Source organism: Oryx dammah, unplaced genomic scaffold (assembly GCF_014754425.2).
Source record: "Oryx dammah isolate SB20612 unplaced genomic scaffold, SCBI_Odam_1.1 HiC_scaffold_8, whole genome shotgun sequence".
Taxonomy (NCBI): domain Eukaryota; kingdom Metazoa; phylum Chordata; class Mammalia; order Artiodactyla; family Bovidae; genus Oryx; species Oryx dammah.
In genome coordinates, this window is record NW_024070192.1 from 33,813,540 (window position 1) to 33,838,680 (window position 25,141).

At 45.0% G+C, this 25,141-nt stretch overlaps 1 protein-coding gene across 3 annotated transcripts in view; it reads left to right on the top strand.

Annotated features, from left to right (window-relative positions):
- The window catches only part of PIK3R5 (phosphoinositide-3-kinase regulatory subunit 5), a 73,918-nt gene that overhangs the window by 21,042 nt on the left and 27,735 nt on the right, over positions 1-25,141 (top strand). Inside the window, exon 1 of one of the 3 annotated variants that reach the window (XM_040243377.1) lies at positions 23,427-24,023. The exons of the other annotated variants lie outside the window; for them this stretch is intronic. The gene's annotated coding sequence lies outside the window, so the exon portion shown is untranslated. Of the gene's footprint in view, positions 1-23,426; positions 24,024-25,141 lie in introns of those variants that run through there. 3 annotated transcript variants of the gene reach the window in all.

The window sequence follows — 25,141 nt, forward strand, 5'->3', positions numbered from 1 at the left end:
AGGGATTGAACCAGTGTCCCTTGCATTGGCAAGTGAATTCTTAACACCACTGGACCACCAGGGAAGCCCTGAAACTTACTTTCAGATAGCTTATATGTGTGAATGTTGTCGACCTGAGGATCAGGTCTACCCACTGGGGTAGCAGCCGACTAGGAGTAAAGCCTGAGGGCAGATGCAGGCTGGCGCACTTCTGTCTCCCTCCCTCCATCCACAGCTCCTACCCAGCCCTGCCTGTGGGGGAGTGAGGGAGGGGAGGTTTGCTGGGGGGGGCTCAGTGGGGCCTCTGCAGGGTGGGGGAGAAATGGTGGCCTGGGGTTCTTGGATTGTCTGCTCCCTGGAGCCCTGACATGCTCCTGACCGGACTCAGGAATTCAGATGAGCATGGCACAGCCCATCCACGTGCATCCTCCGAAAGGGTCCTCTCAGCCCCTCGGACCTTCTGCTTCCCTGTCTCCCAGGCAGCATCCCGCCTCTGAGCATCCTCTAGCTGCAGATCTCTGGGGCGGCTCTGCCACATCCTGTGCCCGGGACCGCTCTCGAAGCACAGGCCAGATGTGCAAATTCTGCGGCTGTGCCCAGGGCCGAGTGTAGCACAGCTCGCTTTTCTTGGAAGTCACTGGTGATTTGTTAGAAAAACAGGAAACATTGGGGCTGCCGGTGTACATTTTGACTTTTTTGTTTTTGTTTTCGAGCTGCTTTCATCCGTCCCAGTCTCAGGACATTTTAAGGGTATTTCTGCTCCACCCAGCCTTTCAAGCCTCCCCCTTGACCTTCCTCCCCCCTGCCCCAGTCCAGTGCATCCTCTTTCTCCCTCCCTCTTGCCTTCTGCCACCTCCCCCAACCCCCAATCACTGTTGCAGGGAGGAGGCAGGTCTAGGGAACCACGGACACAGGTGCCACATCTTGGTGATGTTGTAACTTCAGGCACGTGCTTCTGGGCAGTCTGGTTTCCCTGCACCTGCCCTTCTGCTCCTACCCCGTCCCCCAGCTTTATCGTGGTGGTTATACAGAAAGCAGAGTAGGCTCTGCCCAAGGGGAGCTGCTGGAGCAGCTGTCCTGCTGACACTGGGGGGCGATGTGGCCGGGACAGGAAGTCCTTCATCCCCCGTGGGTCAGACTGGGGCTGACGGGGTCCTCAGAAGTCACTTTATCTATGGAGACACAGAGGCTGGGAGGGACCTTTCCAGGGCCCCCAGGTTGGATGCCTTGATTAAACAGGAAGAACGGGGAGGGGATGAGGAGGCCTGGATCCAGCTCTTCCCCAGGTCATCCCCTCCCTGACTGTGTCTCAGAAATGCAGGGGCAGGGACTGTGGTCATTTTGTACATTGTGCTTGCATGCTAAGTTGCTTCAGTTGTGTCTGACTTTTTGACCCCATGGACTATAGCTGGCCAGGGTCCTCTGTCCATGGGATTCTCCAGGCAAGAATACTGGAGTAGGTGGCCATGATCTTCTCCAGAGGATCTTCCCGACCCAGGGATTGAACTGGTGTCTCTTATGTCCTGCATTGGCAGGCGGGTTCTTTACCACTAGTGCCACCTGGGAAGCCTGGTTTGTACATTGAGAGATGGTTAAAGCACCAGAAAGCGCTGCTGCTTCCCAGTGTCCCTTGGTGAGTTTTTTTCCGGGCCTCATTTTGGCAGAGGTGGGCTCTGAGCATGCCTGGTTCTTGGTTTAGAGGTGTACTTGAGCCTTCTTGCTGTCCGTTCCTCACCCCATAAGGTACCATGTTGGAGAGGCCTGTCTCCTATTTTATGGTTGAAGAAACTGAGGTCCAGAAAGGTTATGTAACTTGACCACTGTCCTTCCTTCTGCAGGCAGTCCCTCGAAGCAAAACCTCTCTGCCCTGGGAGGGCCCCTCCTCACCATTGCTGGACTTTGCCCTGGGTTCTCACCTTTGCACCACGCCTGCAGTGGGGCCTCCCCTTCTCTGGGGGCTGCCCTTCTGAAGTCATATGAGAAGTGTGATATGAGAGATGAGAAACTCCCCAAACCTCTCAGGGGTGTTGTTTGAAAAGGCATTAAACTGTCTAGAGAGAGATAAGAATGGTAAAACAGAGACTAAGATGGGAACCAGTCTGGGAAACTGAAAGACTGTTTAGGGAGCTTCCCAGAAGAGAAGTGGTTTTGAGGAATTCTGGAGCTCAGGAAGGACAGTGGACACGAACGTGACCCCTCCTCACACAGGGACTCCTCAACATCCAGGGGCTACAGCTGACTCCGTGGGGGAAGGAGGGGGTCCTTCTCTTCCCCTCCCTCCTCTCTTGCCCACATTCCCATTCACCCTGGTCCCGTAGCTGCTGGGAAGCAGAGACTCTTATCCAGGGGTCTGTGAATTGGGATGAGAAAGATGAGATATCCTTATTGTCACCCGCCTCTAACTGAAGTTGAGTGTTTCCTGCCGTGATGAATGTAGGCAGCAAACTAGAGTCATATTAGTAGCTCTCGTGACTTGGTCACCAGTAGAAATTCAGATGTTTTCGTATCGCTTTGCAGTTCTTATAGGTACCAAAAACATCGTTTATGCCTTTTACTACTTCAAAGTGATACTAATGATTTGACCCACTGCTGGATCTTGTTATTTAACGTGCAATGAGCAGAACAAATATAACCCTGTCTGATTACTAAAAGGCTGATTACTGAAAACAATTGATAATTATATTTCCATGCAGTTCATTTCCTTTGCAGTCCCATGTATTTTATTTCCTGTGTTTAAAGCATTATTGTGAAGGGGGATGTCTGTAGACCTCCGCAAATTGCCAAATGGCTCTGGGGTGTAACGGTTAAGGAGTTCCACTCTCAGAGCATTTAGGTAAAAAGTTCTAGGTGTTGGGGCTTCCCTGGCCATCCAGTGGTTAAGACCTCACCTTTCAATGCAGGAGCTGTGCATTTGATCCCTGGGCAGGGAGCTAAGATCCTTTATGCCTGGTGGACTAAAAAGAAACAAAACCCACAAAAAAGTAAAACAGAAGCAATATTGTAGTAAATTCAATAAAAGACTTTAAAAATAGTCCACATCAAAAAATCATTAAAAAAAAAAAATTCTAGGTGTTACCTGACAGCTAAGGAGAGCCTTGGTGTTCTGCGGATGTGATTTGGCATCCTTGCTGTAGACCCTGAGAAAGTCACTTTATCTCTGAGTCATAGTTTCCTTATTGTAAATGGAGGTAGAAAAAAGTCTACCTTGAAGGACTGTTTTACGTGCAAATGCCAGGCAGGCAGTGGGAAGCATGATGGGGACAGTGACAGTGGTTGATTCAAGCCCACAAGACTCAAGCAGGATTCTCTTTTATTACAGAGGAAATTCCAAGCTAAGTTCACTTCTTCTTATCTCTCATACAGAAGGGAAAACTGTACACCTGGCTAATGCCTCTCATCTTTTTCTTTTGCTCTGGACTGGGAGCAGGTAGTCCCCAGGTATCCAATATGAATCTTGGTCCCTAAATTGAAGTATTTAAGAAATAAGCATGGTACATCCCTGCAATGAAATATTTTTTAGTCATGAAAAGAAATAAGTACTCTTACATTGCTACAACATAGATGCACCTAGAAAACATGCTGAGTAAGTGAAAAAAGTCAGATGCCGAAGAGCACATATTGGGGATTTCCCTGGTGTCCAGTGGTTAAGATTCTGTGTTTCCATTGCAGGGGGCACAGGTTCTATCCTTGGTTGGGGAACTGGAATCCCAGATGCTACATGGCACGGTCAAAAATAAAAAGGACCACATACTGTATGATTACATTTCTATGAAATGTCTAGAATTCCAAAATAAGGAAGTTCATAGAAACAGAGAGTGGATGAGTGCTTGTCAAATGATGGGTGGGGGGAGCGGAGAATGGGGAGTGATTGCTAATAGATACGCGGTTTCTTTTTGCGATGTTGAAAATTTTTTAGATTTAGATCGTGTTGATGGATATACCACATGGTGAATATACTGAAAACCACTGAAGTGTGCTCTTTAAAATGATGAATTTAATGTTATGTAAATTATATACTGTGACTCAGTGGAATTTATTCCTGGTATACAGGCTGGTTCAATGTGTGAAAATCAGTTAATGTAATCCATTACATCAATAGGCTAAAGAAGAAAAATCATTTGATTATCAATAGATACAGAATCGGAGAAGGCAGTGGCACCCCACTCCAGTACTCTTGCCTGGAAAACCCCATGGATGGAGGAGCCTAGTAGGCTGCAGTCCATGGGGTCGCTAAGAGTTGGACACAACTGAGCGACTTCACTTTCACTTTTCACTTGCATGCATTGGAGAAGGAAATGGCAACCCACTCCAGTATTCTTGCCTGGAGAATCCCAGGGACGGGGGAGCCTGGTGGGCTGCCGTCTATGGGGTCGCACAGAGTCAGACACCACTGAAGCGACTTAGCAGCAGCAGCAGATACAGAAAAAGTACTCAACAAAATCTAACATCCATTCACGATCAGTTCTCTTAGCAAACTAGGAATAGAGGGGAATCATCCTCAACTAGGTAAAGAATATTTACAAAAACTCTACATCTAACATCATGCTTAAATGTGAAATGTTAGTTCTCTCCCTAATATTAGGAATGAGGTAAGGCTCTCACTTCTTATTCTTTCTATTCACATTGTACCAAAAGTCATAGCTAATGCAGTAAGATAAAAACGGAAATAAAAGCTACACAGAATGGGAAGAAAGAAATAAAACTGTCTTTGTTTACATGTGACATGATTGTCTATGCAGAAAATCCCAAAGAATTAACAAACTCTTGGAACTAATAAGCTACTGTGGGAAAGTTACAGGATACAAGATTTATCTAAAGAAATCTATTTTTTTCCTATGTGCCAGCAATGAGCTATTAGAATTTGAAACTAAAAATAGACCGCTGTTTACATTTAGCGCCAAAAAATTGGCGCAAGATCTACATGAGGAAAACTGCAAAAGTCTGATGAATGAAGTAAAGGAAGATCTAAATAAATGGAAAGATAATCCATGTTCATGGATAGGCAGATTCAATATGCCAGTTCTTCCCAACTTAATCTATAGATTTAATGCCATCCCCATCAAAATTCAAAAAATTTACTGATACTAAAGTTTATATGGAAAGGTAGTATAAAACAAACAAACAAATCAGCGTATACAGGTGAAAGAACAGGCAGACAGATCAATGAAACAGAAAAGAGAGCCTAAAATATAACAACTGATTTCTGACAAAGGAACAAAGGCAATTCAATGGAGAAAGGACAGTTTTAAAACAAATGGTGCTGGAACAATTGGACATCCACATACAAAAAAAGAAAAATAATCTGTATATGTATCTTGTTGTATAGTCGCTCAGTCATGTCTGATTCCTACAACCCCATGGACTGCAGCCCACCAGGCTCCTCTGTCCGTGGGATTTTCCAGGCAAGAATATGGAGTGGGTTGCTAGTTCCTTCTCCAGGGGATCTTCCTGACCCAGGGATTGAACTGCTATCTCCTGGTTTGGCAGGCCAATTCTTTACCACTGAGCCACTGGGGAAGCCCATGTACATACTTAAACCTTTCAAAAAAATTAACTCACAATGGATCATAAACCTAAAAGCAAAATGCAAAACTATAAAACTCCTAGATGATAACAAGAGAAAATCTAGATTACCTTGGCAATGAGTTTTTAGATACAATACCAAAAGCATGATACATAAAAGAAAAATTTGATGAGCTGGACTTCTTGAAAATTAAAAACTTCTGCTGTGTGAAAGACACTGTTAAGAGAATGAAGAGACTAGCCACAGACCCGGAGAAAGTATTTGCAAAACATTTATCTGATAAAGGACTTACATCTAAAATATACAAGGAATTCTTAAAACTCAACAATAAGAAAATAAACAGCCCAATTGAAAAGTAGGCAGAAGATCTCGACTGCTCACAAGAAGATAAACAGATGCCAAATAAGCATATAAAAAAATGCTCAACATCGTATATCATTGGGACTTCCAAGGTGACTCAGACAGTAAAGAAACTGCCTGCAATGCAGGACACCTGGGTTCCATCCCTTGGAGAAGGGAATGACTCCCCACTCCAGTATTCTTGCCTAGAGAATCCCATGGACAGAGGAGCCTGGTGGGCTATAGTCCATGGGATCGCAAAGAATTGGAGATAAGTGAGCAACTAACACTTTAACATTTTCTTTTCGTATATCAGTAGGGGATTAGAAGTTAAAACAACAAGGAGATACAAGTACATACCTATTAGAATGGCTTAAAAAAAAAAAAACCTGATACTACTAAATGCTGGTAAGGGTGTGGAACAATAGGATCTCTGAATCATTTCTGGTAGGAATGCAGAATGGCACAGCTACTTTGAAAGACAGTTTGGCAGTTTCTTAGAAAGCAAACTAAGTCTTGCCATCGTGCTTCTAGATATTTACTCAAATGAGTTGAAAACTTACGTCCACACACAAACTTGCACATAAATGTTTATAACAGCTTTATTCTGATTGCCAAAAATTGACAAGGTGTCCTTTGGTGGGTAAACAAAGGTGGTGGGTAGACAAACCAAGGAACATTCATAGAATGGAATATCCTTTTAGTAATAGGAAGAAATGAAAGAAAATGAAAAGAAATAGAAAGAAATAAGCCATGAAGACATGGGGAAAACTCAGATGCATGTTGCTATGTAAAAGAAGCCAGTCTGAAAAGTCTACATAATATAAAAGGCCAATTGCATGACATTCTGGAAAAGGCAAAACTCTAGAGACAGTAAAAAGATCAGTGGTTGCCAGGGGGTGGAGGTGGGGAAGGATGAGAGCTGGGGATTTCTAAGGCAATGAAACTATTCTGTGTGATACTGTAATGGTGGATACATGATCTTTTGTGTTTGGCAAAATCATAGAATGTATAACACCAAGAGTGAACCCTAATGTAACCTGTGGACTTTAGTTATTATAATACTGTTGGATTAATACAGATTCATCAGTTGTAACAAATATACTGCACTAATGGGAGATATTAATAATAGGGGAAACCCTGGGGAGAGGTGGGGCAGGGCGACAGGGGGATATATGTGAAGTCTCTACTTTCTGTTCAATTTTCCTGTAAACCTCAAACCTCTCTAAGAAAGTTAAAATTTATAGAAAGAAAAAAAAAACATTAAAAATTTTTATTGGAATATAGTTGCTTTACAATGTTGGGTTACTTCCTGCTGCACAGCACAGTGAATCAGCTATAGGTGTACATATCAGTTCAGTTCACCCAGTCGTGTCCAACTCTTTGCGACCTCATGGACTGCAGCACACCAGTCTTCCCTGTCCATCACCAACTCCTGGAGCTTGCTCAGACTCATGTCCATCAAGTCAGTGATGCCATCCAACCAGCTCATCCTCTGTCATCCCCTTCTCCTGCCTTCAGTCTTTCCCAGCATCAGGGTCTTTTCCAATGAATCAGTTCTTCGCATTAGGTGGCCAAAGTATTGGAGCTTCAGCCTCAGTATCAGTCCTTCCAGTGAATGTTCAGGACTGATTTCCTTTAGGATGGACTGGTTGGATCTCCAGATGTACATATATCCCCTGTTTTTTTGCCATTTCTTGATCTTCAACTAAAACCCAGCTCTGAGCCCCATTCCTCCTGCCAGGAACTGTCCAGTAGCTCGGAGTGTTTACGCTTTCCTGCTGCAAACCTTCCCCAAGGGGGTTACCTTATTAGCATGGGGACAGAGCCCAGGGAGGGAACCATGTCCAGAAAGAAAGATATCAATAGCGGCATAATATCAAACACATCCCTGTGTTAGTAACCTGTGGCCTTAGGAACAGCTCCTGGAAAGCCTGGATTCTGACCTGAATCTCTCCCTTTAGCCTCTGTTAGAGGAAATACTGGAGGAAGCAGGTTTCCTAGGCAACCTGCCCCGCATCGTGGGTGGCCAGTATGACTCAATCCACACCACCCTCCCAGGACTGACTCACTGAGAAGTTACAAGAGGTGTGATTTCCCCTCCTGGCCTGAGGAATATCCCGGGTGTCTCGGGCGTCTCGTAGGGTCACAGCCTCAGGGTTACATATTTGGGGTGGGGCCTTGGGTGTCTTGCACTCTTACCCAACTGTCCCTGGAGACTCCGCCTTGGTCTTGCACCAGGAGCTGGGGTTAGAATCTTGTGCACAAAGGACAGGCCACTGGAGGAAGCCCAGACCATGGGGAAGCAGAGGGGGAAGGGATGGGCACCCAAACCAGCCTGAAGTCTAGAGGCAAAGCGACCTTGTAAAAGGGAGACAGAAGAATGTCTATTAAGAGCCACATTGTAATGGAAAAGAGTCTGAACAAGAATAGACGCATATGTATGTATAACTGAGTCACTTTGCTGTGCACCTGCAGCTAACATAACATTGTAAATCGACTAGACTTCAGTTAAAAAAAGAAAGGAATCTCAGGTTTGGGGGAAGGTACAGTAAAAAAAAAAAAAAAAAGCCACATCAAAAGCAGGGAAGATGGTGGAAATGTTTTGAGTGAAGGGAGCAGAGGCAGGAAGAAGTCTCTAAGGGAGAAGGAAGGTGGGGGTGTGAGACTGGCGAAGGGCCCAGACCCCTCAGGGGCTTGTAAGCAGGGTTGGGGGTTGAACTTTGTCCTAAGGCAACGGAAAACCGTTCAAAAACTTAAGCAGCAGGGAGGGAATGATAGTCAGATATGCTTTGTCTGAGAAGACAATTCTGCATAGAACATCTCTGCTCTGATTCTGTGAGTTTAAGAAGAAAATGCATGGGGGAAGGGTGTGTTACATAGGCAAGTAAATGTATCAACCAGACTGGAAGGATAATAGGCCACCCTGAGCCGAGAGAGTGTATCTTTGAAAAGGAAAAGTGGGGTGCAGGTGTTGTAGCCACGCGTTCCGGGAAACAAACTCACTCAGAAGGACAATGCAGATAGTGGAGTGCAGTTTATTACACCAGTGGGCCCAAGGCAGAATCTCCTCTTAGCCAAGGACCCCGACCAGTTTGTGTGAAAACCTTATGTACCCTAAGTGTATAAGGTTCCCTGAAACTAGTCTGAACAAAGGAAAAAGAAAGATACAGTCAAAGTTAACCCTTAATCATATGCCTTAAGCCTAGGTAGTTAACAGGGGACAATTATCAATAGGCCTGTGGTCATACCCCAATAAGCATAATAGAATTTATGATTCTATTCGATCACACAGATAATTAGGGTATTCTTTTAGCTTCGGAGACCCCTCTTGCAAGAAGAGCTATGGGCTGTTCCTTCTGGGGGCCTGGTTTTCCAGTTGGTATGTCGTTTCCATAGATACTGGACCTACAGCTCAAAGTCCACAGTCCGGCCCAAGATGGAGTCCTGCTTTCAAAATAGAGCCTGTGCTGTTTCCTCCTTCACAGGTAGCTGGTCAGGCTAAGAAAGCTTTCAAGATTTATTCTAGACACTTATATGTAGTGTGAGTCTTAAAATATTTTTATTGAGGTACTTTTTAAAAAATGTTATTTACTTATTTATTTGGCTGTGCTGGCACGCGGGAGCTTTGATCTCTCTTTCGGCACGTGAGATCTTTAGTTGCAGCATGCGAACTCTTCTTTGCAGCATGTGGGATCTAGTTCCCTGATCAGGGCTGGAACCCAGGGCCTCTGCATTGGGAGCTCGGAGTCTTAAGCCACTGGACTGTGCAGGAAGGCAGACCCCTTCCAGGGCCCGAAACTGGGCTGTTGTCTAACACTCGGAAATGATTTGTCCGAGGAGACACATGTGCTGACAAAGCAAGAGATTTTATTGGGAAAGGGCACCCGGGTGGAGAGCAGCAGGGTAAGGGAACCCAGGAGAACTGCTCTGCCGCGTGGCTCGCAGTCTTGGGTTTTATGGTGATGGGATTAGTTTCCGAGTGGTCTTTGGCCAATCATTCTAATTCAGCCTCTTTCCTGGTGACGCACGCATCGCTCAGGCAAGATGGATGCTAGCGAGAGGGATTCTGGGAAGTGGACGGACACGCAGTGTCTCCTTTAGACCTTTCCCGAACTCTTCGGGTTGGTGGTGGCTTATTAGTTCCGTATTCCTTATCAGGATCTCCTGTTGTAAAACAACTCATGCAAATGGTTACTATGGTGCCTGGCCAGGGTGGGCGGTTTCAATCAGTGTGCTTCCCCTAACAGGACCACCAGAGAAGTCCCTGGGATTTGGTTTACCATATAGTGAAATGTACAAGTTTTATTGTACAGTTTGATGGGTTACAGAAGATACATACACCCATGTAACCTGTACTCCTATCAAGATACAGAATATTTCCATCATCCCAGAAAGTTTTCTCATGCCCATTCCTGGTCATCTCTCCTTATTAAGCCTTCTAGGGACAACTACTATTTTGATTTATTTCATTACAGATTAGTTTTGCCTGTTCTAAAACTTAAATGGAACCATAGAATATCTGTTTTGTGTGTGTCCAGATTATTTGCACAACACATTTTTGTTATTCATCCACGTTACACACATTCTTAATTTGCTCTTTTTAATTCCTTCCATCACCAAGTAGTAATGGATTATAGAAATATATCAAATAATTGGCTTATACATTCTCTTATTGGTGGATCTGGTTGTTTTCAGTTGGAGGCTATTATGATTTATCTATATTTTTTAGATAAGGAGTTTTTATTTAATTATTTAGTACTCATTCATTCGTTCACTTGGCTGTGTTGAGTCTCAGTTGCATCATGTGGAATCTTTTGTTGCGAAGCACAGATTCTCTTACTTGTGGTGCCCAGGTTCAGTAGTTGTGGTACACAGGCATAGGTGCTCCATGGCATGTGACCTTTTCCTGGACCGGGGATTGAACCCATGTCTCCTGCATTGGCAGGCAGATTCTTTACCACTGAGCCACCAGGAAAGCCCAGAAATCCACTGTTTTTTGAATTGTTTTTCTTCTCAGAGAAGATGTTGTTTCTCTCTTGCTGCTTTTAAGATTTTTCTTTGCTCTTTAGTTTTTCGAAGTTTGATTGTGTTGGGTCTTCGTGCATATTTCTTGGCTCTGTTTTGTTTGGGATTCACACAATTTTTTAATCTGTTGTTTTATATATCTTGCCAAATTTGCCAAGTTTTCAGCCATTGTTTCTTGGTGTACTTTTTTAGCTCTGTCCTCTACCACTGGGACTCAGGTGATAAGAATGTTAGAGCTGTTTGTATAGCCACATTTCCTTAAGGCTCTGTCCATTTTTCATTTGATTTTCTCTCTATCGTTCAGATCGGATAATGTTATTGTTCGGTATTCAAGTTCATCGGTTCTTTCCTTTGTCCCCTCCATTCTGATGTTGAACTCATCCACTAAGCTTTTTCTATTTCAATTATTATATATTTTCAGTTCCATTTGGTACTTAATTTTCCTCTTATATTTCTTTGCTGAGACTTTTCTAGTTTTCATGTGTTTATAATCATTCATGGAAGTATTTTAAATGATGATTGCTTTAAAATCTTTTTCAGATATTTTTGATGTCTGTCATTTTGGGGTTGGCATCTACTGATTGCCTTTTCTTATTCATTTTAGGATCTTCCTTATTCTTGATGTGACTAGTTACTTTCTATCGCAATCTGGACATTCGGGGTATTTTGTTATAAGAGTTATAAGGTGCTGGATCTTATTTAAACATCTGCTTTGTTGACTTTCTCTCCAACATGTTCCTGAAAGGGAAAGTGAGGCAGGGCCAGGGGGTGGGGTGAAGGAACCACCTTTTACTGCCAGGTGAAGGTATAAATCCAGGTTCCATAGTTAGCTTCCATTAACATTGAGGAGGTGCATCCGTATTACCACTGGCTGCTGCTGCTGCTGCTAAGTTGCTTCAGTTGTGTCCAACTCTATGCGACCCCATAGATGGCAGCCCACCAGGCTCCTTTGTCCACAGGATTCTCTAGGTAAGAATACTGGAGTGGGTTGCCATTTCCTTCTCCACTGGGTGGAGTGGGAATTCTGGCTTCACAAATAGGCCTCCACTGATACCTGCCTTGCTGGGAGGGGCAAGGGTGCATCATAGCTCCACTGATACCAAATGGGCTTCCCGGGTGGCACTAGTGGTAAAGAACTTACCCACCAATGCAGGAGACCTAAGAGACATGGGTTCAGTCCCTGGATTGGGAAGATCCCCTGGAGAAGGGCATGGCAAAGCCACTCCAGTATTCTTCCCTGGAGAGTCAGAGGAGCCTGGCAGGCTACAGTCCATGGGGTCGCAAAGAGTCGGACACAATTGAAGTGACTGAGCACATTGATACCTGGGGTGGAGGAAATGACCTCATTCCCGCCGGGCAGTAGTGAACAGACAGCTAGAATACAGTGAATAGACAGTAGAGTAGACAGCTCTTACTGTCTGGTGGGGCTGGAAATCCAGGCTTCCCAGTGGCCTCCACTGAGAAATGAAGGTGGAGAGGGCTTATTACTACCAGTGTGGATACAAGACCTGGCTCCCTACTTGGCTTTCTCAGGCACCACCTGTGGTTGGGGAGGGGTTGGGTTACCTCATGACTGCCTGGCCAGAACTAACAAATCATACTCTGGTAGCTCAGTCAGTAAAGAATCCGCCTGCTAATGCAGGAGACCTGGGTTCCATCCCTGGGTTGGGAAGACCCCTTGGAAAAGGAAATGGCAACCCACACCAGTCTTCTTGCCTGGAAAGTCCTTTGTACAGAGAAGCCTAGCGGGCTCAGTCCATGGGGTCGCAAGAGTTGGACACAACTTAGCAACAAAACCACCACCACCATTCATGAATGGGAGAGAGAGAGAGAGAAGGAGAGAGATTTTTCATATCTAATTGGGCACAAGTTGAAAGAGCATAAAAAGGAGGCTGAAGAAGCTGGGCATGCTGGTGACTGAGAGCAGTCACCTACTGGTGATTAATGGAGAGAAGATTGGTGGTAAGTGGTCTTCATTCTGAGAGGGAAGAAAAGATGTTCAAGGGATGAGATAATGAATTAGACAATCTGTCTCAAATTTATTCCAATGGCAGAGCATCTGGAGGTCTCAGTGTTCCAAAAAAGTCTTCTCTGCCCAAAACTATGAAATATTCATGTCTGTTTTACAAACTGGAAGTGGTTTTGCAGAAAGTGAGCAGCTATAATGAATGCAGTTTGTCACAACCACAATCTTTTTCCACATCCAAAAAAAAAAAATCAGAAATCTGCCAGTATATGTGTAATTGGCCTTTCTGGAGTTTCTACGTTTGCATTCGTTTGCTGTTTTATTACTCCATGAGCATTTGCTGGCAAACAAGACAGGCTCTGAATTTGAAAGGCAGCAGGATTAAACAGGGGCTTCCCACATGGTGCTAGTGGTAAAGAACCCACCTGCATTAGCAGGAGATGTAATGAGATGTGGGTTTGATCCCTGGGTTGGGAAGAGGGCATGGCAACCCACTTCAGTGTTTTTGTGTGGAGAATCCCATAGACGGAGAAGCCTGGTGGGCTAAAGTCCATAGGGTCACAAAGAGTTGGACATAAACTGAAGCAACTTAGCACGCACACAGGATTAAACAGTCTCCAAGGCCAGGTGCCCATGGTTTAGCCCAGGAATCCATAGAATTTGGTTGCTGCCTGGTCTATGCCTTGGTACATTCTTATAGTCTGTCTTTGCTTCCCCATCTTGGCAGTAATTTCTGTTTGCCCATCTCCAGCTTCTTTATGTATACAGAGAGCTAAATTGCCTAGATCATGCCAAGAAAAGACAAGCCTCACTTACCAGGGAGAGAAAGCTCTGTGCCTCAGTCTCCTCGTCTGTAAAATGGGAAAATGGGGGAAAGAGTATATCTACCTCATACGGATTCAGTGAATTAATTTATTGAAAGCACCTAGACAGTGCCTGGCACATAGTACGTCCTCAGTTAGCATTAGCTGCTGTTATAATTATTACATACAAAGGCAATATAATGCATCTTACTGTCTTTCAGTATTCTTCCAGATGATTACTTGGGTAAGAGGGAGTCAGATAGACCTGGGTTCAAATTCTGCCTAAACTGCTTGCAGTTGTATGATCTTGGGAAGCTCATTTAGCTACCAGGGACTACATTTGCCTCCTCCTTGTATGTTCAGAGTTTTGTGAGGTTATTTAGAGTAAATGAGCTCAAGGCTTCAAGCCCTAAGCACAGGAGTCAGTGCTGTAAACTGTTAGCATCTTTCTTCTCCTCTCCTCCATTCATCCCATCTCTTCTTGGTCTGAACCACAACTTGGTCTTCTTGGGAATCTTTGTGCCCTTTCCTTGGTAAAGAAGAGTGCGAGCGAAGGTGGGAAGTAGGCAAAGACTTATCTCGCCCTCTTGGCCCCTTTTGGCACACTTCCCCTACATCCGCCCCCTGCCCCCCCTTACCACCACCACCTACCTTTTCACACATCCTCGCTCCCCCAGCCCTAGAGCCATTCTGCTGCCCACTGTCCACCGTCACTGCCGTCACAGACCCATCTGTTGGCTAAATGTCCCCCCAGGAATCTTATGTTCTTGAAAAATAAGCGAGGACAGAGGAAGTGAGCCACCACACTAATCCAGGGAGAATGAATCACTGACGATGAGGATTTAGGCAATTTTTGTGCAAGATGGCTTCCAGGGAAGCCTCAGATGATAACACCAAGGTGAAACCATGTACCCAGCCCTTTGGGTGTCTAGAACACAGTAGAGATAACTTCCTGCGAACACGGTGTAGGCGATGGCGTGGGCTTTGGAGTACAGCCAAGATGGGCTGTGCTTACAGCTCAGGCTATAAGAACGATGACCACGGGAATTTGTCCAAGTAAACGGCTCACCCTCCCTGAACTGCAGGAATTGTACATAACTGTGAGTATGCCATAGGGTGACTGTGATCATTAAACTAGACTGTCACGGGGAAGTACCAAGCCTGGGACCTGACATGGAACAGCCGCTCGGTGGTAGGCAGTCTGTCCTCTTTCCTTCTCTCCCGTTCTCTAGGTTGAAACTGATAGACAATTGACGTTCCTATCTAATATCACAAAGATGTCGGTAAATTTATCTAATATCACAAAAATATTGATTAATTCTTCTTTTATTTCTCACTCTTTTTTAAATTGCAGTAAAATACTTATGCCATAAACTCGACCACTGTAACTATTTTTAAGTGTATGATTTTGTAATGTTTTTTCACATTTCTGTGCAACTGACCTTCAGAACTCTTTTCATCTTGTAAAACTAAAACTCTATACCCATTAAATAACCCCCGCCCCTTTCCCTGAACACCTGGAAACCACCATTGAGCTTTCTGTCTCTACAAATCTGACTACTCTAGAGACTCATAGAAGTGGAACCATACAGTGTTTGTTTTTTTGTGACTGGCTTGTTTCACTTGGCGTGCTGTCCTCAAGACTCATCCGTGATGGAGCGCGTGACAGAGCTTCCTTCCTTTTTAGGGCTGAATGCTGTCCCGTTGTATGTGCAGACCACATCCGATATCCATTCCTCCGTCCACGGATGGTTTCCACATTCCCTGCTGTGAATACTGCTTCAGGGGACAAGGGTGTACAATAAGATATCCTGGTCTCTGCTTTCAGTACTTTGGGGAATATGCCAAGAAGTGGAACTGCTGGATCGTGCGGCAATTCTGTTGTCACTTTTGTGAGGACTCAGCTTGCCGTTTCCGATAGTGGCCGCCCCGTGTCACTTTCCCACCAGCAGTGCACAAGGGTTGCAGTCGCTGCACATCCTCACTCACACTTATTTTTGTTTTTCATAATGACCATGCTAATGGGTGTGCAGGGGTACCTCGCTGTGGTTTTGATGTGGATTTCCCTAATGATTAGGGGTGTGGAGCATCTTTCCATGTGCTTATTGGCCAGTTGTGTATCTTTGGAGGAATGTTTATTCAAGACCTTTGACCATTTTTAATTGGGTTTTTTGTTGTGTTGAGTTGCAGGACTTTGTATATTTTGGATATCACCTCCTTGTTAGACATATGATTTGCAAATATCCTCTCCCTCTCTGTAGGCTGCCTTTTTACTCTGTTGATTTTTTCCTTTGATGCAGAGTTTTAAATTTTAATATAGTCAAGTTTATCTATTTTTCCCTTTCCTGTGCTTTGGTGTCTTTTCCAAGAACTTATTGACAAAGCTAATGTGATGAAGTGTTCCTCCTGTTTTCTTCTGAGTTTTGCAGTTTAAACCCTGTACGTTTCATTCTCTGATTCATTTTGAATTAATTCTTTATGATACTGAATTTTCCTATCTACCGAAAGGTTATGCATTTCTGTTTATTTGCCTTCCTTTGTGTTCCTCAAAAGTTTTACTTCACTGAATTCCTGCAGATTTTAAAAGCTTATTTTCTCTTATTTTATTCTTTTCGTTGCTGTGTATGTGGGTTTCTTTCCAACACCATTTTTGTTTTTTGTGTGTCTGAATAATATTAACTTCTACTTTAATTTGTATCCAGCCACCTTATCTGATTCTCTTATTTGTGGTAGCCATTTTTCATTTCATTATTTTGGCTTTTTATAAACAATTTGAGGGTGAAAAAGTATAAATTATGCCAGTTCTATAATTGGCAAAGCTGTAATTCATAGTAAGCCTCCATGAATGACACATGACGCACACAGCCTCAGAAAGTTCTTCACCCACTTCCTGGAGTTACTCGAAATACCCTGGCTGAGCAACAGATGAATTAAAATAAAGAACTCATAAATAGGGATGGCATGGTACAAAACAAAACAGCAAGCAATGAAATAAACCGAACTTAAAGCCACTGTTCAGGGAAAAGAAACTGTAATTATCGTAGTTATTATGTTTACTATAACTTTAAAAAATAATTCTTTCAGGAATTGTGATGTATGAAAAATTTTAACACAAATCTGGATCCCTATTTTAAGAGAAAACAATATTACAACATTCAGATTAAGAGAGGAGCTAAAATCGCAATATTCAAAAATAATTTTTAAAAGTATATAGGAATTCTAGATCCCTGCTAAGAAATTTTAAAATCTGACTAAGATGAATGATACCATCAGAAAATCTAAATTTGCAAAATTGACCCATGAAGTAGTTGAATATCTACACAGCCCCAAAACTCTGGAATAAGTTTGAAAAAGAATTCTAAAATTAACTTTGAGGAGAGGAGCAGAGGTCACTCACTGCCGCACAATAGTGTCTGATTCTCACTCAATCCGGAGGGTTGCATGACTGTCCTGAGGTTCTGGACTCAAATTCTAGTTATAGATTCACCACTTTCTTTAAAACATTTATTGATGAATAGTTGATTTACAATGTATTAATTTCTACTGAACAGCAAAATGATTCAGTTATATATATACACTATATGTATATACATTCTTTTTTATAGTCCTTTCCATTATGGCTTATCACAGAATATTGAATATAGTTCCCTGTGCTCTACAGTAGGACCTTCTTGTTTATCTAGTCTCTATATAATCGTTTGCGTCTACTGATCCCAAACTCCAATCCATCCCTTCCCTACTCCACTTTCCTTCGGCGACCACAAATCTATTGTCTATATCTGTGAGTCTGTTTCTGTTTCATTGATAAGTTCATATGTGTCATAGAGTCCACATATAAGTGAGATACCATATAGCATTTATTTGTCTTCCTCTTTCTGACTTTCTTCGCTTGGTATGATCTATCCGCATGTTACTGAAAATGGCATGACCTCATTCTTTTTTATGACTGAGCAGTATCCCATTGTATATATGAACCACATCTTCTTTATCCATTCATCTGTAGATGGACATTTAGGTCGCTTCCATGTCTTGGCTATTGTGAACAGCTCTGCTATGAACATAGGGGGTGCACGCATCCTTTCCAGTTATAGATTGGTCTGGATATATGCCCATGAAAGGGATTGCTGGGTCATAGGAGATGTGCCACTCTCTAATCTGAGCAAGTCCTTCATGGCTCATAGCCCCCATTTTCTTGTCTGTAGAATGGGAGAGTTGCACTAGATGGTCTGTAAGGTGCCTTTCTAGTCTCATGGTCTAGTGTATGATGCATGTGTGTGGTGGGGATGTGAGTATGAGTGTATTTGTAAAATAGAAAATGTTACTGTACATCAGAGTCATCCAGGGAGTGTTTTCTTAGCCTGATCTCAAAGCCACCTGGAGTTGAAATGTGTATACTGAGAAAGCACCCTGATAGCTAATTGATCACATTTATTAAATGTTTATTATGTACCAGGCACTGTTCTAAATATTTTTCATTTATTAACCCATTATGTACAACCTTGAGCTCTCCCAGACACTAACAACACTGTCCTTTTAGGGGACACCAAATTGATGATAGAAACAAATGCATCAACATTTTATGGTAACATTTGGTCATAGTGTTATCAAGATATTCCAGAATATATTAATGTTGTTGTTGTTCAGTCACTAAGTAGTGTCTGACTCATTATGACCCCACAGACTACAGCATGCCAGGCTCCTTTGTTCTCCACTATCTCCCAGAGTTTGCTCAAATTCACACCCACTGAGTCGGTGATGCTATCTAACTATCTCATCCTCTGCCACCCCTCTTTCCTCCTGCCCTCAGTCTTTCCCAACATCAGGGTCTTTCCCATGAATTAGCTCTTCACATCAGATGGCCAAAGTATTGGAGCTTCAGCTTCAGCATTGTATTAACTATTAAATACTAATTTTTCCTAATTGCCATCAAAATGAAAATACGGTTTAAGCATTCTTGCAGAAAGGGCTCAGAGACCCTCTAAAAACCCTAGTGATTCTCAACTCCAGTTTAGGAACATGAGATTAGGGGATTTTGAAGCAGCCAGTTCTGCACTGGTCCACCCACAAATAATTAGGACCTGTGACTGTTCATTAAATCTAATCAAGTTCATGAAGGGCATTGAAGCTCTGGATACCCACTTGGAAAGATATACAAAGGGTATGTAAAGCCTAGGTAACTATTAAAAAGCGTTGTATAGACCCAGGTATACCCTTCACCAGGGCTTCCCAGATGGCTCAGTGGTAAAGAATCTTCCTGCCAAGGAGACGTGGGTTTGATCCCTGGGTCAAGAAGGTACCCTGGAGAAGGAAATGGCAACCCACTCCAGTATTCTTGCCTGGGAAATCTCATGGACAGAGAAGCCTGGTGGGCTACAGTCCATGGGATCATAAAGAGTCGGACACAATTTAGCAAATAAACAACAACAGCAACAACATACTCTTCACCAAGCTTCCCTTAATGTTAGCAGTTTATATGACATGGTGCAATTATCCAAACCAGGAAATGATAATGATCCAAATCCTTGAATTCTAGCCCTAACATCCCCTTTCAGTTCCAGAATCGAGTCCAGGATCCCACATCACATTTAGCTTTTGCATCTCCTTAGTCTCCTCCAGTCTGTGACAGTTACTAAGTCCGGCCTTATATTCTATGACCTTGACTCTTTGGTGAATTATTTTATAGAATTTGCCTGCATTCGGTTCTTTTGTTTTGTTTGTTTGTTTTGGCCACACTGCGAGGCATGTGAGATCTTACTACCCCGATCAGGGCTCGAACCTGTGCCCCCTGCCTTGGAAGTGCACACCCTTAACCACTGGACCGCTAGGGAAGTCCCTGCGTTTGGTTTTGAATGGTTACTCATGATTTGGTTCATGTGGTTGGGAATTTTTGGCAAGAATCCCACAGAAGTGATGCTGTGTCTCTCTTAGTGACTCGAATCAGGATATGGGAGGATACATGATGTTGAGGTGTGTTATTATTGGTGATATTAAATTTAGTCCTGAAGTTAAAGCAGGGCTGGATTTCTCCTCTGTGACATTATTTTTTCTTGTGATTGATCAGTTTATTGGGGAAAATACTCAAAAGACTCTGCACATATCTTGTTTTCTCTCAGATTTTCACTCACAGATTTTAGCATCTGTTGGTGGATTTTGCCTGTAATAGTTAGAACTGTGGTGTTGCTCTAATGGTCATTTTGTATTTCTCTCATTCCTGTCACATTTATTAACTAGAATCCTTTTTTTGTGAAGAAGACCTGTACTTTCTCTTTTCTCTTTATTGATTTTTTTTTTTTTACTTTATACTTTATGACATTAGTGTAGACTCATGGGTATTTATTTCATCCTGTGAATTATTATCCAACACTTTGATTATTTAGTTGTTCGGACTATCCTGGCTTGGACCATTGGAAGCTCCTTTAAGTTAGCTCCTATGCCTTTTAACATTCCCCATCGGTGCTCAGTGGTAAAGAATCTGCCTGCCGACGCAGGAGCCACAGGAGATGCAAGTTCGATCCCTGGGTCAGGAAGATCCCCTGGAGGGGGAAATGGCAACCCACTCCAGTACTCTCGCCTAGAGAATCCCGTGGAGAGAGGAGCCTGGCGGGCTGCAGTCCATGGGGTCTCAAAGAGTCAGACATGACTGAGCATGCACACATCTTTTTCTAAATATTGGCTTATTTTCTGGTTCTACAAGATGTACCAAGCCTCCAGATTTATCTTCTGTATTTCCTGCCCCAATCCTAAAATCAGCTGTTTGCCTAAGAAGCCTTGGTTCCTTTGGTTGGAAAATGATATTTAGGAACCAAGGTCTGGGTGCTGGGGGTGCTTATCATTACTGGGAAGTCATTGTTTCTAGGCTCTCTAAACAGACAGAGCTAGAAAATATAGGTACGCATATTAATTCATAGTCCACACAAATGGTTTTTTCACTTCTATATGTATCCGTCTGTTGTTGTTGCTCCAATACTTTGGCCACCTGATGTGAAGAGCCAACTCATTGGAAAAGACCCAGATGCTGGGAAAGATTGAGGGCAGGAGGAGAAGGGGATGACAGAGGACGAGATGGTTGGATGGCATCACTGACTCAATGGACATGAGTTTGAGCAAGCTCTGGGAGATGGTGAAGGACAGAGAAGCCTGGCATGCTGCAGTCCTTGGGGTCGCAAAGAGTCAGACACGACTGAGCAACTGAACAGATACGTATCTATGAGTAGACATTAAAACCCATGAGTTGATAGTGATTTCCCCAATTCCAGTCCTACACCAGAAGGTGGTTCATTCTAGACTTACCCCTTTCCTTATCTGTAACTTCTTTCTCTAACAGTAAGAAACTGGCTCTCATTATCTGTGATCTGTTGGCTAATTTGTTCAGTCCTAGCGTACAGGTGCTAGTGGTAAAGAATCCGCCTGCAATGCAGGAATGCCAGAGACACAGGTTTGATCCCTGAATCGGACATATCCCCTGGAGAAGGAAACAGCAACCCACTCCAGTATTGTTGCTTGGGAAATTCCATGGACAAAGCAGTGGACTACAGTTGTAGGAGGTGGGCTACAGTCCGTGGGGTCGTACAGAGTCAAACATGACTGAACACACACACCCCCGACATACACATGAAGGAGTTTCAGGATTTATAACCCACATCTCTATAAGAAGCAAGTTTAGTAACTAGAAGGCAGTATTCATATATGGTTCTTTTTGTCTTTAGCCTTACAGTATGCAGTGGAAGTACGGTTTTCCAGTTACTGAGGTTCGTTTCTGTATTCCCCATTCCTTACAGTGTGGTTCTACTAATCATTTAATAGTACATTAAGGTAATTTGTTGTTTGGTTCCTACTTTCTCCCCCCGCGCCTCCCCAGATCCTGGTTGATTTATTTCATTAAATTTTTTTTTTAATGTATTTATGTATTTGGCTGCACAGAGTCTTAGTTGCAGCATGTGGGATCTAGTTCCCTGACCACGGGTCAGACCTGGGCCCCCTGCACTGGGAGCACAGAGTCTTAGCCATGGGACCAGCAGGGAAGTCCTCTATTTATTTCATTTGGGATATGTTAAATATTGCTGTGGTTCCAAGAGTTGAAGCCATATATGAAGGTGTCCTCAGAGAAGAGCTACTCCTCCTTACCCCCCATCTCATTCCCTTACCCCTTCCATCTCACCCCAGTCTCCTTGGTTTCTGGTATATCCTTCCTGTATTGGAAGTGAAATTTTTACAAATTAGTTCAAAGAAGAGATTCTGCCTTACGAAGAGACCTAAGGAGGAGACTGGTGACACAGAAGGGAGATGAAGCCTCAGAGGACCGTAGGAAGGGGGAGAGGGAGGAGTGGCCCAGGACCAAAGCAGTGGGGTCAGCTCAGCACCACAGGCCTTGGTGTTTCTCATATGTCCACCTATGGGGCTAAGTCTTCAAAACATGGGCCTGGAATATTCCAGAACACAAAGGAAGCCGTGTGGAGTGTTGCCAGAGCCTGGAGGCCCATATTTCCCTCTCTAGGAGATGTAGACTCCACAGTTCTGCCGTTTTCCACTAAATCCCTCAAGAAAAGAACCTTTCTTCCTGGCCGCATGTGGGGCTGCATCAGGAAACCAGGCCGACCCTGCCCATGAGGGGAGGTGCCTCCTGTCTTGCATCGCGGGGTCATGTCATCATGAGAAGAGGTGGTCTCCCTCTGCCCTCCAGCGCCTGCTCCCCACACCCTTGAGCCATCAGGCCTCACTGGCCTCACTGGCCTCACTGTCCTGCTCAGGTCCACAGTGAGGACTCATCCTTACTGGCTCAGAAGAGGAACTCGGAGGTGGAGGCAGGCCCTGTTGTTGAGTGTTTCAACACTACCCCATTGAGGGTGAAAGGGGGGCAATTCCCATTCCTGGCAGCAGCTGGAATTTCACAACTTGACCTCCTGGTAGTAAGGGGGCAGGGCTGGGGGGTTGGGAGGGGGATGCCAAGGGAGGCCAGGCCTTGCCCACCAAGCCTTTGAGAAAAGTCATCATCCTAGGGAGGGAGAGGTACCCCCTCTTCCCCTTTCATCTTCACCCGAAAGCCACTGGAGTTCTGCTGACAAGTCACCAAAGGCGGCCGATGACTGACTCATCACGGAAGTGAGCATGCCAGAGGGCTGGGCTGTGAACCGCAGTGTGCTGGGCTAACCCCCCGGGGCTGCCAGGATCCCCTGCCAGGCTCCCATCCCTCCCATCCCTCGGCTCCCAGGACCCAGCACCTCAAGGAGGTCCTGCCTCTGTGAAGAGCTGGGTCAAGCTCGAGATGGCCTCAGGGTACCAGGGAGACTGCCCAGTGCCCCGAGGACAAGGTCTTGATTGTCTCCGAACGAGCAGCTGAAGACACGGAGGCCTGGAGATGGGAAAGTCGCTCGGGGCCCAGAGACGGGGAGAAGCCTGGCCCCATGGCCCTGGACGGGGTGGTGGGGAGCAGCCTTCAGCGTCCGTGCGTCCACCGTCAGCAGCCCAGGACACTGCTCTGAGGATGGGGTGGCGGCAGACATGATGTCGGCTGAGGATGTGCATTTGAGTCCTGCCTCTGCGTCAGATATGCTGGGACACCGGAGGGCACTCATTCCTGCCTCCTGACACAGCCAGATTGTCTGTTGCAGCAGGAATTGGACGGAGGGACCTTTAAACTTAGTTCACCGGGATGGCTCAGTGATAAAGAATCCACCTGCCAATGCAGGAGACACAGGTTTGATCCCGGATAGGGAAGATCCCCTGGAGGAGGAAATGGCAACCCACTCCAGTATTCTTGCCTGGAGAATCCCATAGACAGAGGAGCCTGGCGGGCTACAGTCCATGGGGTCACAAAGAGTCAGACATGACTGAGTGAAGGGAACGGGAACACAGCAGGTTCTGCCTTCGCTCTGAGCTTGAGAACACCTGGTCCCCTTGAGCCATCGTGGTCATCACTTGGTCCAGCCGAGGTTGTTGCTTCTGGGGGCCCTGGTTCTCTTCCTGGAGGAGGCAGGGCTGCAGTGGGCAGCTAATATAGACACGTGTGGTGGGAATGGAGGTCTCCTAAAGCAAGATCATGTTAGTTAACTGAGTCTACACTCGCTGTGGTAGTTAACAAAAAATTTTATTTTTCTCCCAGCAACTGTATATGACTGGGCCAAGGAGCAGTCAGAGCCAGACTGTCTGGGTTGCCACCCCTAGCTGTGTGACCTTAGGGAAGTTGTTTAACCTCTCTGTGCTACAGAGTGCCCATGCTCCCTCTGGTTCTCCCCCAAAGTGTCCAGTCTTCAGCCTCTTACTGCTATGTTTCCCTCACCAGGCTGGAGGCCCTCCAAGTGAAGAATCAGCAAAATAGCTCCAGTCCAGCTTTTCATCCTAGTATCCTAGATTGAACCCGCGTCTCTTGCGTCTCCCGCATTGGCAGGTGAATTCTTTACCCCTAGAGCGGGGCCACTCTTAGTGCCTGGGGGTTAGTAAATCCCTGGAGGAAAGAACGCACGCACACTGCTTCCCAGGAGGCCCGCCCCCACACCATCCCAGGGACATCACTAAAGTGAGGTGATGCTGAGCCGCTCACAAAGGGCTTCTGTTTCCCTCGGTGTCTTGTTCCTTCCCAGCTAGGGAAGTGGGAGAGTTTGCCTGCTGGGCTTCTGTGAGCTGACCACAGGGTCCAGGCCAGGATGTCCTGCGTCTTTGCATGTCATTTGCATGGCTCAGCTCTGAGCTCTGTGCTTCTGCTTGTGGTTTCCGGGTCCATCCCCTGTTCCACAGAGCTGGACAACTGCTTCCTCGGCTTCCCTCTGTGACCTGGCCTGACTGGCCAACTGTGGGATCAGCCTGGACAGGGTGAATGCAGGGAAATTCCCTAGAAAAGAGGGATCACGGAAAAGACTGCAGCAGGAAAGCTTTCCTGTCTTGAAAGCTTGCTCAGTGCATCCACCTTGGTACTGAATTTCCCCAACAGCCCTGGAGCCTTAGTACCCTCGTCATACCCATTTTACAGCTAAGTAAACAGAAATACAGAGAAGTGAAAGACATTGCCTAGTGCATGGCTAGCAAATACTAGAGTGGAGATTTGAGTCCAAGTCTGTTGATGCCAAACACCAGGCTTATTCCTTGACTAGGTGACCTGTCACAGCTTCCCTGGGGACCCAGGAGCCCACGCTTCAGTGTGAAGCTGGCCCTGCTGCAGGCTTTCAGAATGTGGCCCTTGGCACCATTGCCCATCTGTTGCTAAAACCCCTTCTTAGATCTCCTCCTCAGCAGCCCTCCAGCCTGAGCTCAGTACCCCTGTCCCTCGTCAGCAGGAAAGAGGAAGTGGTTCTCTGAAAGGCTAAGCCAAGGAAGGTCTTTGAATAACTGGTAACTTTGCTAAGCCTCAGAGAAAGCAAAGAAAAACAGCCAAAGTGGAGGTGAGGGCAGGAATGGACTGGGTGCCTAGGGCCTGGGCACCTGAGCAGAGGGTATGGTGTGGTGGGCGTGGGGCGCCTGTGAAGGCGGGAGGCCCCTGACACACTGAGGGGGATCTCAGCAATGTGGTCA